The sequence below is a fragment of the Corvus brachyrhynchos genome, unplaced genomic scaffold (genome assembly GCF_000691975.1).
Source record: "Corvus brachyrhynchos isolate BGI_N302 unplaced genomic scaffold, ASM69197v1 scaffold136, whole genome shotgun sequence".
Taxonomy (NCBI): domain Eukaryota; kingdom Metazoa; phylum Chordata; class Aves; order Passeriformes; family Corvidae; genus Corvus; species Corvus brachyrhynchos.
Genome location: NW_008239080.1, coordinates 4243407 through 4255791, shown reverse-complemented (window position 1 = coordinate 4255791; position 12385 = coordinate 4243407). Strand labels below are relative to the sequence as shown.

The following is a 12385-nucleotide window of genomic DNA, read 5'->3' as shown; positions in this document are numbered from 1 at the left end:
GTGGCTACATTTAACTTACTGTGAACCCTAATGCATGTTTATATATTGCATTCTTGCTCTATGATCCCTGAAACAGCGACAAGCAAGGAGCTGTTTACTGTGTCCTGTGTCCCACTTCAGCTGTGCTTCTGCAGTTTAAGTGAATCTTAAGTAGGCAAATTTCACCCTGGGGAAGATGAGAGTATAAGAATTGTACTTACTGAATCAGAAACCTAGAGATAGCATCAGGAAAAGGAAATGGTTTGTGACTCCTTTTCTGTGTATTCTCCAAGTTGGGGAGTGGGTGGTTGGCATTTAGACCTTCTGACTAGTTTACAGGATTGGTATTAGTCACCAGGGAGGTTTTTTTTTTTTTTAAATGCCATTTTTTGGATAAAAGGAGAAGAGGGTTGTATCAGGTGTGACCTGAAGGGAAAAAAAGAATTCATGGAATTATCAGCTCTAAATGTATCATAAAATGTAGAGTAAAACCACCTTATGGACTGTGTGCCTGAAGGAGCAGAATGGGAGATTCCAACCATTTGGCAAATTTTCACTTTAATTTCTGCATGAAATCTACTTGGGGAAAAGCTAAGAAAAGTTTAAAAAAGGTAATCACCTTTACAATACACAATTTATTTGTTAATGGTTCTTAACTGCAAATGATTTTCAGTCCAATTTACCCTAGGTTTTTCTAAACAATTTGTTCTCTCCACTATATTAGTATTTTTTCCCAGGTAGTGACTCTGATCCATGTAACAATATCACAAATACTAATGAACGCAAAGCAAAAAATCTGGCTTGCATAAAATGATAACATGATGAAAATGAGCTTAGCATGAATTTTGGGATTTAAATCAATCTCTGAATATTTTGGTAAGGTGTGATGTCCATAATTAATCCCTGAAGGTATCCAGGAAAGAGCTTAAATCTGGGTTAATGAACTACCATGCTTGGTTTTCAACCTAGAAATATACTGCACTATTTCTGAAAATGGTTTACGGAATGGAAAAATAGATAAATTATTGGGCAAATCTGAGAACTGAAATACAATTGTGCTATACTAACATATTATGTTCTACTGCAAAAAAGAATAATTCTTGGATAATATTCAGGCTACAGATAGCAGTCTTCATGTTTTATTTTAAGACTTGTGTTCAAAATGCTAACCATTGGTAACTCAAACCCTCTTGCCGTGAAGAATTTGTTTAGATTGAACGTCTCTGTTATTGATGATATACCATTTTCTAGCATATTTCTGTGTATTTTCCTTTTTCTTTTCCAGACTCCATGATATTAATAATCCAGAAGAAAAAAAATTAAATTAAAGCTGTGAACAGGAGCCAGTAGTATGCCCAGGTGGCCAATAAGGCCAATGGCATCCTGGCCTGGATCAGCATAGTGTGGCCAGCAGGACCAGGACAGGGATTCTTCCCCTGTACTTGGTATTGGTGAAACCACGCCTCAAATCCTGTGCCCAGTTCTGGGACCCTCCCTCAATACAAGGACATTGGGGTGCTGGAGTGTGTCCAGAGAAGGACAATGGAGCAGGTGAAGAGTTGGTCTAGAGAGTAAATCATAGGAAGAGCAGCTGGGGGAGCTGGGGTTGCTTAGCCTGGAGAAATGGAGTCTCAGGGAGGCCTTATTGCTCCCTATAACTCCCTGAAAGGAGATTGTAGTCAGGTGGGGGTCGGCCTCATCTCGCAGGGAACAAGGGACAGGACAAGAGGAGCTGGCCTTAAGCTATGTCAGGGGAGATTAAGTTGGACATCAGGAAGAATTTCTTCACTGAAAGGGTGGTTAAACATTGGAACAGATTGCCGAGGGAAGTGGTAGAGTCACCACACCTGGAAGTTTTCAGGAAATAAGTAGACATGGCACTTAATTCTATGATCTAGTTGACAAGATGGAGATTGGTCAAAGATTGGACTAGATTATCTTGGAGTTCTTTTCCAACCTTAATGGTTCTATGATTCTAATTACTGTCATTGAGAAATATAGGCACTCACACACCTTGAACACATGCTGTTCATTTATATTTCATTAACAGAATTCATTCCCAGTGTACTTCAGTTCACGTGTCTTTTTGGGATTTTACCTATTTTCTCAGTGTCCTCATCTTTACAACTGGGATGAGATATGAAATAAAAAAAATCGCCCTTAGCACCCTCACCAATAATATACTGTAAAACTCAACAGTGTAATGAAGACAGGATGATTGTGAAGAAAGGAATACATACAGCACAGCTATAGTCAGCATATATAAATTGTTTGAGTGCACATGTATAAACGTGTTTGTGCATATTTGTGTTTTCATGAATTCCTCATTATTACAGCAAAGACCATGATATGGTGACTAAATTATGAAACTTCACATCCTATTAGTAGCTTCAAAGGCTGTTTGGAAACAGAAAAGTGATGTCATGACCAGAGCTTCTGAAACTGAAGGCTTACACATCCCTCTGCAATCCTGAGAAAATTTGCTGGGGAATGTAGAAAGAGAACTCTAACGTAGATAACGGTGATCTAAGTGATCAGTGACAATTGTGATCTAAGTCAATGACTGTTGGGGTGGATCAGCCTGCTCTCGGGCTGAAACCATCAAATGTCAGTCAAACCAGGGCCATCCACTGGGTGGATTTCCCCACCCAGGACAGTGGATCGGAAGGTGGACCAGACGAGATCACTGAGGTCTAGGTTACCTCCCCCTGGGTGGCTCCCAATCCTAAATTACCTCCCCCTGTTCCAGAAAGTTCTCCCTTTCTTGGTTATTAATTGGTTCTCTGTTATGACTCCTGCCTCCCTGTTTCCCCCATTTGTTCTGAAAAATTGTATCCTCCCCTCTGCTTGTACCCCATTGGTTGTTTTCCCTTTCCCTGCCTTACTCCACCCCCCCATAAAGGGGGCTAGCCCACGTCTCCTCGGCGCTTTTTGCTGGTTCCTGGTCCCTCCTGCAAATAAACCTGGTGGACCTCACACCAGGAGCCCCTCCCGCCTTCTTTGCCTCCGGGCTAACGCCAGCCTGATCATCAGCTGCCCGACGTGTTTCCTCTGAGGAGGAGCCAGTGCACGCACCCATCTCACGCTGATTCCACTGAGCCGTCCAGCGAGGACGCTGTGGAGGCCAACGCTGCGTCCCCTCTGCCCGAGGGCACACCGCGGCTTGCGATTACAAGCCCCCGGTTGCGTTAAATGACTAGTGCTGGACCAGAACAGGGGTGACTCATCCACACTTAGTTGACACGAGGGCTCCTGAAGTTCGTCCCAGCAAAGTGAGCCTTGCTACTGAGCTCCTCCTCAGTTTTCAGCAGCTGGTTGTACTTGGCCAGGTGCTCAGATCAGCGCAGGGCCCAGTTTTGATCTGACCAGTGCAGAGACCCACTGCCAGGTCAGCAATGAAGGTGTCTTCTGTCTCTCCAGAGCAGTGACGCACTATCACACCCCAGCCACTGGACTGGGTCAGCTTGCCAGAGGGGCCCTTCTAACTGTCGGTTTCAATAACTATTTAAAACAAAATTTCTGATTCTGAGTAACTGATTTCCATCTGGGATTTTCACCTTGGGGGATTCCTGAGGAGCTCACTCCCACTAGAAATTTTCAGAACTTGATCTCATTTCTATTACAACCTATTCAACCTCTTCATAAGTGTGAAAACCTGCTAGCACATGAGTTCTTTTATGTACATAGCAAAGTAAAGTACTCATTAAAGTATTCTATGTGTTAACATATATTGAAGTGTTCCAGGTACAGATATGAGTAGGATGTCCAAAAACTCGTATGACTATGACATCATATATATGATGCGTATCTCTTATAATGACATGAGCTTCCAAGGTGCAGTGGTGTAGTGATTTGTATTGTTCCACAACTAGTCTACAACAGTCTGCACTAATTATGGAGGAAACCAATGACCCAGGCCTTGTGTTGACCTCTTCTACTGTGAAGTAACCTGAGGGAGGTCCTGGTAAAGGACAAAAGGATCTAGGGTTCTTTTGCCTTCATATTTCCAAAGATATAGATTTCAGAAAACCGGTCTTCAAAAGCAGTTTTTTCATACATATTTTTTTGTCCAAGACAGTCTTGCCTGAAGAGGGATGTACTAATTTTCTAGCAGGACACCAGGTAATTCTTAAATCTCTGGATGCTTTGAGAATAAAATAACATATTGATCTTCTATGCTCCCTTTCAATTCAGAGTAATACACAACTTCAATAAGTCTTCCCTGGTGAAAAAAGAAAGCCCCTTCTTCACAACATGCAAAACTAATATATAATCTGATATAACTGGAGCCAGTTGTGAGGAAGACTGTATAAGCACCTTGGGTATTGGCCCATTCCAGTGGGCAGTGAGAAAAAAATGAGGTACTAGTGAGGTTACCTTTGTCTTTGAATAGTCAGCTGGACAATTATGGATCTTTTGGCTACAGGCAGAATATCTCCTCTGTTTCTGTCTTTATGCTTCCTAAAAGCTGTCTTTTAGCTAAGTTTGGCTACTTAAAAGACACCTTATCTAAATTCATTATATGCATACACATGGAGCATGAAGATCTCATGACTATAGGGGTACCACTACTTGTATTTACCTGTTCAGATGATCACAAAGTTGGCTGGTTTTATTAAATCAAAAAACCCTGGTTTCCCATAAAAGCCCATTTTTTATATATCTAAAAGACAAACTTAATTAAATGCTTTCTGAAAAAGAAATAAAGTAACCAATCCAAATCTGGTGACATGATAACCTTCTATATCAAGATGATACTTCATATCTAGACTTCTCAAATTCTGTTTGAATATTAAGCTATGTTCCTGGAAGCTAACAAGATACCAAACGTGAAGAAAGTTTCTCTAAAGCATAACCAAAACCCGGGGGTTATGTAACCCCCGATAAGCTTCATTGTTTTCTTTCAATGATAAGCTCCCAAAACAAGGTTTCAGATCAATGAAGTTCTAATCCATTCAACCTCCATCAACCACACTAGTGGTTCTCCATTATGCAGTTTTCATTACTTGAAGAGTAGAAATCTGTAAATAGTAAGTAGGTGTGTATGTTAGGTCAGCAGCAAAGGAAGAAATGTTCTAACATGTATTACAGATACTGCAGATTATCTGATGGCTTGACCACTTCCCTGGGCAGTGTGTTCCAATATACAAACTTTTTGGTGAATTTTTTCCCCTTAATATCCATTCTAAACCTCCCCTGCTGTAACCTGAGGCCATTTCCTCTAGTTCTGTCACCTGTTACTTAGGAAAAGAGGGAAACACCTTGTTAGGACCTCCTTTCAGGTTGTTGTAGAGAGCGATAAGGTCCCCACTGAGACTAATTTTCTCCAGGCTGGACAACTCCACCTCCATTGCCCTTCTCTGGACATGCTCCAGCATCTCAAAGTCTTTCTTATAATGAAGGACTCAAAACTGAACAGAGGATTTGAGGTGTGGCTTCACCAGTGCCAAGTACAGGGGGACAATCCCTGTCCTGCTGGCCACACTACTGCTGATCCAGGCCAGGATGACATTGGACTTCTTGGCCACCTGGGCATACACTGGATCATGTTCAGCTACTTTTGACCAGCACCCGCAGGGCTTTTCTGCTGGGAAGCTTTCCAGCCACTCTGCTCCCAGCCTGGAGCTCTGCACTTGGGTTGTTGTGCTGGACCCGACACTTGGTGTTGTTGAACCTCACACAATTGGCCTTGGCCCATCAATCCAGCCTGCCCAGGTACCTCTGCACAGCCTTCCTGACTTCAGCAGATCAACACTCCCACCCAACTTGGTGCTGCCTGCAAATTTACTGAGGGTGCACACCATCCACTCATCCAGATCATCAATACAGATATCAAGCAGGATTGGGCCCAACACTGGGTCTTGGGGAACCTTGCTAGTGACTGGCTGACAACTGGGTGTAACTCCATTCACCACGACTCTCTGAGCTTGGGTCCTTAGAAAAACTTATACTGAAAGGATTATCTGTGGAATTTTGGAAAACCATTAGTACAATGAATATGACACATTAGTCATTTTCATACATATACTACATGATACAACTTATAGCAAACAGTCTCAGCTATACTATTTGTCAGGATTCATAGTGAAGTGAAATTCTTGCTAAGAATCTGCACACTGTTTCTCCAGTTTGAGAAATTTACATGAATAAAGTTTTGAGTATTTCTATTTATGCTTAGACATCTCACTTGCCTTGGAAAAAGCTAGTATTCAATTAATTTTGCTGCTACGTTGTATTTTAAAGCTTCAAACTAGATACCCTTTCTGGAATTAAAGCTATCAGAAATGCTGATTTGGTTGTGCTGTAATTCTCAGAAATAATGCTACACAGTGTTTCTAGGCATTCAGTCAAAACATTCTGAGATGACTGGTATAATGATGGCATTTACTGGTATTTCAATACCCACACTAAAATTTTAGCAATGGTAGTTTCTCTGATTTAAGCAAAATTGAATAGAGATGATATATAACATGACGTGTAAAAAATTTTGTGCATAGCTTGCACATTATCTAAAGAGTCAGGAATTTGAAGCCCTATTTATTTTGGATTCTTGATTTTCTTACAGGCACTGTTTCAGTGTCACTTTTCACACTAATCAAATACTAAATCTATGGATCTGAGAACACAAAAAATTGATTTTCCCACAAACATTTTTAATAGAACCACCACAATACTGCCTAAATTAGAAGCAGAATGGTTTATGGTTTGAATATCACTTTTCCTAACTTGCTTGTTTTGATTATTTTTCAATTGACAGAATTTGTTATTATAACAATATTTCTAATATAAAATTATGTTCTGAAACAAACAAATTCTGAAGAGTGTACCTAATTTTAACCACCAGTAAAGAAGTTGTATATTTTAAAAATGCTTGTTTAAAAAGAACAACAGTTCAATACTCTCTCTATATATATCTGTATATCAAATAAAATTTATGAGTTTATATTTTGCTATGTCCCCATACATTATCATCCTAAAATTTCCTGAGGTCTTACAGATGTTTTGTTTAAAATCTAAAATACCACCACTTAATGGTGTTGGCTTAATGGAACATGGCTTTGATTTCTTTGTCAAATCTCTCCTTCACACTACTATAATCTGAGGAATATAGTGCCCAAGAAATTAAGTATGATAAAATGGGAATCTGTTTCTGATGCCAAGAGTGAGACACGCCTTGTTCAGTGAATTCAGTCTTGAAACAGATATACAAAACTGTAGGTTAGAAAAATTTACTGTCTAATGTTCAAGGGCTAGAAGGCATTAAATTTTAATTTTCTGTTCTGATTTAAGGAAAACTAATGTAGGAGAAATGCAGATTTTATTCAGAAAAAAAATTGTGCAGAGGTTTTTATATGGGACTTAAGCCAAATGCAATTCCCTCCCCCACAAGGCTCAGCCTGGGTAAATGAATTCTCTATCTGCTAATACTTAAAGCTAGAAAAATTGGAAAAGAAATTTTCTTTTTTGCTTATTTGACTTTCTTGTAAAAATATGATGCAACAAACACATACCTAACAGTATTTTTGGTCATTATGGAATTATCTTTCATCCTCCTCAAGTATGATTTCTTTTTCTTAGTAAGAATGGCATTACTTTTTCCAAAGATCATAAGGAACCTAAAAGGATGAACAATCTCTCTTCCAGAAAAAGAAAACAGCTTGGAAATAAATATAAATTAATTCTTTTCTTCACCAAAATTAAATTTGAAGTAAGCAATAGAAAAAGCAATAGATTTCCAAATGCGAATAACTTTCATAAATACCAAACTCCCACTATAATATCTAATCTCATTAAAAGAACAGGACTCCAAAAAATCAAGTCCCCAAACTAGTCTTCCTAAGTAATGGTGTGTGTAACCATGAATAATAATAATCATCATCACAACAACATTTAGTCTCTGGAACTGTAAAACATGACGATCTTTGGTATTGAGAGATCTGCCTAAAAAGCACCCCTTTAAAAGGAAGTAGGTTATCTTCTTCATACAAAGCAGCACTGTATAAGTGCATTTTTTATAAATTCTGAAAAGGTGTGAGAATACACAACTCCCATCTGAAAATCTTCTTCATTTGAAAATTAACTAAGATGAAATTTAATCCCTTCGGTTTATCTTTCTGCAAAATGTGAATACAGTGGAAATTGAAATGTTAGTTCTGAACTTAATATGGATGTTAGTGATGTGAACTAGGATTTAATTTTGTAAAAAGCCCAACAAACTGATGTTTTAGATAATGTGTTGGCCTTAGTCTCTTGGTCTACAAGACATACCTATAAAAGGTTTCTTGATATATGATCAATTCTGTTATTTCTGACTAGCTGGTACCTTTCTTACCCAGAAACACTTACATCTAAAGCAGTGATAGAAAATCCATGAGCAATTCTAAAAATTTGGTCTGAAATACTCTTGCTAGTTTTGGGAGATGCTTCAGTGTTCCTTAGTTTGAAAATGGACACTTGCTCATTCTAGAGTAACAATCCTATCTTTAGGTCAAGAAACACACAAACCAGATTTTGCAAGCTGGAAGCAGACTGCAGCTCTGTGCTAGAAAGGTGAGAAAAGAATTAATAAAGGCATGCAAGCCTATCCTTACATTAATACCTTCAGCTGAAAACTGACATAACTTGCAGTTTTGGCTTATGGGCACAAGCAAGCATAATGCATTTTTGGCACATGGCTGGGAAAGGATCACCAGGACTAGCCTTTGAAATGAAAAATGAGATGTAACAAATGTTGAAAAGAACATTTTAGTGTCTCCAAGGTCTACGGTTTAAGCTCTTTCTTTTTTCTGCTAAAAATTCACATTCATAATTACTCTTTCTGCTGTTTATTTTAATTAATATTCAGGATATATACTAACAGGACACCACAACATTTGTTAAGTCACTTCATCTGGTCTCCTCAGCATCTACATCATAAGATAGTCTACCACTTAACCAAGTACAACTGTAAAATTATCTTGTACTTACAAGCTAACCTAACCTTTAACTAATTCTCTATTTTTTTTCTTCCTAAAAGATGTTCAAAATGTTATCAGACAAACTTTAGCAAAGAGGTTGAATGGAATTTTTCATTTAGTGATCTGTTCTTAAAGGCTTAAGAGGAATTGCACGATTCCCCAGGATGCAGAAAACAGACAGTTTCTGAAGTGTGTTTTAAAATATGCATTTTTCAATTTATAGCCAAAAAGGTACTATTCAAATGAGACCTACATGTCTAGGAAGGTATCTCTTACATTGTCAGGAGATGAAAATTGAATATTTACATTCCTTGTATATTTTTGTTGATTAGAGATACATGGCAGTTGAAATCTGAAGATAAGTGTCTCTCCATTGAAATTTATTGCTAATTGAGTTTGATTTTTCAGTCTTGGTTAATTGATTAACATTAATGGACCCATCTGCTGCATCAATACATGGGGAATAACAACAGTAAGAATAATCACTGTGAGAATAGTTTGAGACACTGCAAACATGATTGTTTGTGGAAGCAATTAACTTTGAGATTGTACTCTACACTATAAAAGCTAAGCTTGTGCATGTTTACATTTTTTGAGTCTTTATACATTTTAAAACAAATGTATTAATCAACTGCTACAGGTGTAGTGGCTGACATAATTGTCAAATCATTGGTGAGGTAATTTTGTGAGTTTATTTCCCACACACAGATGTGTCTTCTTAATTAACACTAAGCTTGGTTTGCAACATCTGGCTCATATGATCAAGGGGCCACACAGAATATTAAGAGCTTCCTAGATGTCTTGGGGTGACTTTGTGATGTGTATCCCCTATTGCTGCCCTATGCCCAGAAATTAATTTTGTGCCTTTCTGTGCCTTTAAACTGAGCCTGAGAGGGGGGAGAGGAAAAAAAACCTGAGCAAGCTTCTCAAAGTGTTGTTCAAGAACACAGTGATAGGGACTCCTCTGCATTCTTCTAACAGCAGCGGTGGGAGCGGGAGGAAGCAGCTTGCTTGCTTTTCAGCCAGCTTTCAGCTACTTTTTCTCTGGAGATAAGGGGAATACAGAACTTTTGTTTTCCTGGGACTTTGGATTTTTCCCTTTTTCTTTTTCTTGGACTGTTTCAACATCAGGAGGGCTTTCCACCGAGGCCCTGGCCCTGGAGGTCGGCCTGTGACCCAGCTCCAAGGAGAGAGAGAGACCTATGGAAGGACTCTAAAATTTTCCCAGGTTTTCTCTCCACAGCGAGAGGTATTATTATTTAGCATTATTATCCTTTTCCTGTGTGTTTGTTGTGTTTGTTTTTATCTCTTCCACTTTCCTCCGAGGAAAAAAATTTTTTTTTCCCGAACCTGGTGGGGGAGGGCTGGTTGTAACCTGCCTTCTCTCAGAGGATATTTTTCCTCCAAATTTGTCCAAACCAGCACACTAGTTAATCTTTCCATGCCCATTTCAAACACATCCAAATCCAATGAGCTTTGAATTCCATAGAATTATGGGGCATCAAACCCTTAAATTTACTGAATAGTTGTCATTTTCCCCCCTCCCAAAATAACCAGTCTCTGGAATTCTACATTAGTATAAATTCAAAGTGCAGTAAAAGAGCTAGGGAACTTGAAAAAGTGCTTTTTAAAGGATTAGAGTATTTACATAGGAGACTACTTTGTTTTTTAATCTAATACATAATGACTATGTAAAGAATAAAAAATTTTGATTTCTACTGAACCATTCATCTGATGCAACATATGTTTAAATACTCTTGAAACCAAATGGGTTTTGTACTCTGATGATGAGAAAAGGCAAGTAACTTTCTTTTAAGAACAACCAAAAAATGTTTCTTAGGAAACACACCTGTCTATACTCAGCAATATGCATTGATAAACTCCAGCCTTCCTTAAAAAACATGGCAGAGAGATTTGCTATGTAATAGTTCATGGTCTTTCAGAACAAAACCCACTAATTAGTTGCCAAGCACCTGAAGAATAAAATGCAATGAAAAATGTATTTTTTTCATTTTGCCACTAAGGAGTGTAATTGAAACACCTGGCAAAAATCTTGCTATGACATCAGATCATTCCCTCAGCTCTCATGTGTGAATCCCATCAGGTCCCATGGATACACGTCCAGTTGATTTAAAAGTTCCCTAATCTGATTCTTGTCTACCAAGTGACAAGAATTCCTTTATTCAGACTTTCTCCAACAGGATAGGAACTGGAGGCCAGTTATCCATGAAGACTGAGGCAAAGAAGGCACTTCAGTCTTTCCTGAATCCTTTTTCACGAGAACTTTTTCCCCCTTCAGCAGCAAGCCTACATTTTCCCAGGTCTTCCTTTTGCTGCTGATATCCTTTCAGAAGCTTCTGGTTTTTCCCTGCATGTCCCTGCCAGACTAATTCTCCAACAGGATAGGAACTGGAGGCCAGTTATCCATGAAGACTGAGGCAAAGAAGGCACTTCAGTCTTTCCTGAATCCTTTTTCACGAGAACTTTTTCCCCCTTCAGCAGCAAGCCTACATTTTCCCAGGTCTTCCTTTTGCTGCTGATATCCTTTCAGAAGCTTCTGGTTTTGCCCTGCATGTCCCTGCCAGACTACTCCAGATGGGCTTTGGCTTGTTCCATATCTTTGTAGCTGGATATTTTCTCTATATTCTGCCCAGATCACCTGGCCATGCTTATATCTCTTGTATACTTCCTTTTAATGTTTGAGTCGTCAGAAGCATCTTACTAATATATTCAGGCTTCCTGACACTTGATTTCCTGCTCATTAGAATGAATCATTCTTGGGTTTGGAGGAGGTGATCCTTGAAAATCAGTTGGCCGTTGTAGAAAATCATGAAAATAATGCTACTCCACAGCTGCTTATCCCTGTTTTGCACATGCACAGTCTTCCATGATGCCTCTGGACAGAGGAGAAGTGACCTATTTCAAAACAAAAGCATTTCTGAAAAAGGCCCAGGCCAGCAGTTGGAAAGCAGAAAGGCAGGAAATTAATCCAATCATCATGAATTATTCAGGACACAAATTCAAATGAAACAGTATTCCATAATGGCAGTTGACAGGCCAAGCAGTAGAATGACAGAGATATAGTAAAGACCAACAGAAGAAAAACAGACTCATTACTCTGAAGTACACCCTCAATTTCACCAGACTGGTAGGCAAATTGTGTGTTTTCATAAAACTGCCTTGCTTTCATTTGTGCTCTAGTCAAACAAGACTTAGAGATCAAAGACTTGTTTGGTGTTCTTTGTGTGTTCGCATTAATCAAGAGAGGCAGGGAAGCCCCTCAAAAATTTGTTCAAGTCTCCTCAGTCCAAGAAACACACAGTGGTCCAGAATATCAAAAGGACTTTAGATTGTTCTGTTCAGTATTTGCCTTGAAATATATTTTTTTAAAAACTTGGCAAAAAACGTGCTCCTACTGAACCGTCATTGAATTGAACCATCATCCTCTG

General features: G+C 38.9%; 1 protein-coding gene across 3 annotated transcripts in view; it reads right to left on the bottom strand.

Moving 5' to 3' along the window:
* Positions 1 to 12385, bottom strand: part of EYS (eyes shut homolog (Drosophila)) — an 859267-nt gene that overhangs the window by 95961 nt on the left and 750921 nt on the right. The window lies entirely within an intron of this gene.